A 5,278-nucleotide genomic window follows, 5' to 3' on the forward strand; every position below is an offset into this window, starting at 1 on the left:
TGAGAAGCAACAATGTCAGCCTAGAGACTTGATCCAGGCCATGGTTTTTGCAATGACTTGCTATGCCTCAGAGAGCTGGACAATGACTGAGGATGATAGATGAAGAATTGATGCCTTTGAGTTGTGGCACTGGAGAAGAGTCTAGAACTGTCATGAATACAAATAAGTCTGTCTTGGGGAGGGTGAAACCAAGTTTCTCCTTGGAGGCTAGATTTTGAAGCTTCGTCTCACATTGGGCATGTTGCCAGGAGGTCCTTGGAGAAGGACATAATGCTTGAAAGGGTGAGAGACAGTGCAGGAGAGGAAGACCTGGATGAGATGGATTGATACAGTAACTAATAGGGAAGGTGTGTAGGAGACAGTGAGACTGGCTCATGTTAGCGCAGGCTTCAGAGCTATTTTACATAGGGGTCATTTTGCACCGCAGTTGACTTGACAGCACAGAACAACAAGAGAATGGAAAAAGTATTTGAAATATTTACTGAAGAAAAATCAAAGATAACAGCTCTCAGTATTAATTATATCTCAACATTCAGAAAACAAAAATCCTCAAAATTGTACCAATAAACAACATAGTGATAAATTGAGAATATATTAACATAGTCAACAATTTAATTTTCTTTGATAAATAAACAACACCAAAAAAAGATCAGTCAAGCTCAGATTACATATTGCACTGATAAAACGACTGGCAAAGAGCTCTTTAAAATGTTAAAAACTGAAAACATCAGTTTAAAGACCATGGTATTCCTGAACTAACAATGCATATATAGTGATTGAAATTAGTATGATTTAGTTCAGGAATACAAAGGGTGATTGTGAAAGTATGGAAATTATATAAATAATATCATTAATATCACATTTAACTAAACTCTTGCTGAAGATTTTTAAAGATAGATGGAATAATGCATTAACAGTAAACTGCCAAAATTTCAAAATGGATTCAGATGAGGGCTTGACATAAGGGATTTCACTACTGACTGAAGCCAGATCTCTCTTGGCTACACAGAAAATACCAGATGAATGAATGTCTATTTGTGTTTTATTGTCAACCTAAAGGCATTTTACTGTGTGGATTGTAACAAATTGATATCATTGATAAAAATGGGAATCCCAGAACACTTAATTGTGCTTGTGTGAAACATCTGCATAGACTAAAAAGCAGTGGTCTGAACAGATTACGGGAGGACTGAGTGGTTTAAAATGAAGAACAGTGTGTTTCCAGGTTGTATTCTCTCTCTAAACCTATTCAAATTATATAGAGAAAATCTTTGAAAAGCTTGGCTTGTATAAAAAAGAATGGAGCATCCGTATTGGAGGAAGATGCATCAACAATCTTAGCTATGCACATGGCACAGCTTTGGCTTGCAAAAAGTAAAGACAACCTGATGTACTTACTGGAGAAGATCAAAGACTACTCCTTCAATATAGACTACATCTCAAAATCAAGAAAACAAATATCCTTACCATTTGCCCAACCAGCAATATCATGATAGATGGAGCTAAGTTTGATGTTGTCAAATTTAATTTTACATTGGATTCACAATCAACCCGTGGTAGCACATGCCAACAAATAAAAAGACATGCTGCATTGGGACAATCTACTGTCAAGAACCACGTTAAAGTGCTTAAGAGCAAGGATATCACTTTAAAAAATTAGATGTTCCTGATCAAACGCAAAGTAACCTTAATCGGAAAGAAGGACAATAAATAAAGAATACTAAGAAAGAGGGCCTGCAGCACTTGCTGCAGAGGGTCAAGGACTGCAGCTTTCAATATGGACTGAGGCTCAATGACAAGAAGACAAAGATTCTCACCACTGGACCAATTGGAAGCATCAGGACGGGTGATGAAGAGATTGAGATTGTTCACAGCTTTATTCTGCTTGGCTCCACAATCAACACTCTTGGCACCAGCAGCCAGGAAATTAAAAGTTGCATTGCCATGGGAAAGTCTGCTGTTAGGGACCTCTCCAAAGTACTGAAGAGCAATGGTGTCTCTATAGAGACTAAGGTGTGTCTGATACAGGCCATGGTCTTTGAAATCACTTGTTATGCATCAGAGAGTTGGACAATGACTATGGAGGATAGAAGGAGAATTCATGCCTTTGAGCTGTGGTGATGGAAGAGTATCGAACGTACCATGGACTGCTAAGAAAACAAACAGATTCATCCTGGAGAAGGTTTAACCTGGCAGCTCCTTGGAGGCAAGGATTCTGGGGCTTCGTCTGACATACTTTGGACATGTTGTAAGGAGGGACCAGCCCTTGGAGAGGGACATCATGCTTGAGAGAGTGGAGATAAGACACAGGAAGGGAAGGCCCTCTAGGAGGTGGATTGATTCAGTGACTGGGGTAATTGGAGTGGGTGTGTCAGAGACAGTGCGATTGGCACAGGACAGAGCAGATTTAGGGCTGTTGTGCATAGGGTCGTTATTAGTCATAAGCAACTTGACAGCACACAACAATAACTAGAAAAACTCTATGCTTTGAATTATTGTGTTTGTGAAGTGTGCTGAATATCCCAAGGACTGCCAACACCCCCCATAAAACAAACAAACAAACAAACAAAATAAACAAAAAAACCCAGGTCTGTGTTAAAGGAAGTGCAAGGGTACCTGTTTGAGGAAAGGATAGTAAATGTCATCTCAGTTACTTTAGGCATGTTGTAAAGAGAGGCCAGTATTTGGAACAAGACATCATTCTGGGAATGATAGAGGACCTTTAAATGATAAGAGCCTCAAAAAGGTGAATTGACACAGCGACTGTAACAGTGGGTTAGGGCACTGCTAATATCTTGAAGATGGCACAGCATAGGACCATTTTTGGTTGAATTTTTTTTTATAGAATTGCCTTGTTGTTATTGTTACATGCTACTGAGTCACCTAAGACTCATAGCGACCCTATGAACAATAGCTCTGAAGCCCGTCCTGTCCTGAGCCAGTCTCACTGACTCTGAAACAACTACTCCCATTGCCCCAGCTACTGTATCAATCCATCTTATCTGGCATCTTCCTCTCCTGCACTGTCCCTCCACCCTTTCAAGAATGATGTCCTTCTCCAAATATCAGTCCCTTCTGGCTACATGCCCAAAATATGTATGAAAGAGCTTCAAAATCCTGGCCTCTAAATAGAAACTTGGTTTCACTCTCTCCAAGACAGACTGATTTTTTTTCTTGGCAGTCCATGGTCATATGTTCAGGACTCTTAAGCACCACAATTCAAAGGCATCAACTCTTCTTCTGTCATCCTTAGTCATTATCCTGCTCTTTGATGCATAGCAAGTAATTACAAAGACCATGGCCTGGATCAAGTGCCCCTTCTTTTCTAGACTAACGTTGTTTCTCAGTAATCTGGAGAATCCTTGAGTCATTCAAGTATACCTAATGACAACATTATCTATTCTAAAGCTGGATAACAAGTAAGCAAGACATGAAAAAAATTGATATCTTTGAATTATGATGTTGGCAAAGAATATTGAATATGACATAAACTGCCAGACTAACGAACAAACACCTTTCTGAAGAAGCCCAGACAGAATGTTCCTTTTTGCTCTTGTTGTTCTGTGCCTCTGAATCAGAACTAACTCATAGCTGACCCTCCAGCAGGTTTTCAGAGGCAATTATTCCACGGGAGGAGATTGTCCATCCTTCTGCTGTGAGCAGCTGGTGGATTCGAACTGTGTGCCTTTGGGATTGCAGGACAACTGCTCACAGAGCCACTAGAGATCCCAGAATGTTCCTTAGAAGGCAAGAATTCTGTGAGAATGTGTATCATACACTTTGGACACGTATATAAGGAAGAACCTGCTTCTGGAGAAGGGCACTATGCTTGGTACAGTAGAGAGGAAGCAAAAAATAGTGAAAGGACAACAAGTCCTCAGCGATTGGCACTATACTTGCAAAAACAGATACAGAAAAAAAAATGAAAGATGGCACAGGCTGGTCATTGTTTCATTCTGCTCTGCTTGGGGTCTTCGTGAGTTAGAACTACCTGGAGGGCATCTAACAACAGCAAAGGTGTAGGAACGACAACCAGATAATGCCTTTGTACCTATAAGTATTCCAATTTTACTTTCAACATTTACAGGACTGATTTTCCCCACATGCCCTTATCAATATATAGCATTGTTATAGTTTTACATCTTTTTTTTCCTTAATAACATGATGTTGCTAGGGAATTATAGCTTATTTTATCTGAAGTTTTATAAGATTGATTATCTCTTCACATGGTTATTGATATTATACTTCCTTGAGAATGCTTATTATAATTCATTTTGCATGATTATTGATACAGGTTCAGGAGAATTATTCATATAATTTGGATACTAGCCTTTTTTTATGATATACATGTGACTAATATACATTCCAAATTGATCAAAAGTGCAATCAAGATGCATTAATAATTATTGGTAACTGGAATGGAAAAGTTGGAAACAATGAGGAAGAAATGGAAGTCTGAAAGTATAGTCTCAGTGACAGTAAAGAGGCTAGAGTAAAAGATTCAGTTCTGTACATATGTCCACTGAAGACATATTTTCATATCTTTTTTAAGAAACACAAAAGGTGGCTTAGTGGTAAGAAGCTGTACTGCAATTCTAGAGGTGAACAGTTCGAATCCACCAGATGCTCTGCTGGAGAAGGAGGGATAATCTCCTCCTGTACCAGTCAGATTCCATTTGATAGCACACATATACATACAAACACACACGTATACACACTCCTCCTTCTCCTCCTCCTCATCATCAAAGAAACCCAAAAGGTGACTTTGTACTTGAACCTCACATGACATATAGATAACACAGGAATCAGATTGACTGCATGTATAGAAAGAAGAACTGGGGAAGCTTAATATGAGCAGTCAGACCAGGCCAAGTGCTGACTGTGGAACAGACCATCACTTACTCATCTGCAAGTTCAAATTGAGACTGAAGAAGACAAAAATAAACTGAGGAGAACTCAAAAACAACCTTGAATCTACCTTACCTGAATGAAAAAAAAAGTCTTTAGAACAGGTTTGATGCATTGATCACCAATGATGAAAGACTAGAGGAGCTGTAGAAGGAGATCACAGATATCATGCATGAAAAGAGCAGAAGGTCATTACCTAGACCGGGGGTGTTGTGTACCGTAGAGTTGGAAGCGACCCTCTGGAGGGTTTTCAGAAATAGGTAATCACATGTGAGGGAGGAGATGGGCCACCTTCTCCCTAAGAGCAGCTGGTCGCCTCTAACTATGTGCCTTCAGGATTGCAGCAGAGCTTCTTGCCACTAGGCCATTA

Source organism: Elephantulus edwardii, unplaced genomic scaffold (genome assembly GCF_000299155.1).
Source record: "Elephantulus edwardii isolate Elephantulus edwardi_28Jun2011 unplaced genomic scaffold, EleEdw1.0 scaffold00030, whole genome shotgun sequence".
Lineage (NCBI taxonomy): Eukaryota > Metazoa > Chordata > Mammalia > Macroscelidea > Macroscelididae > Elephantulus > Elephantulus edwardii.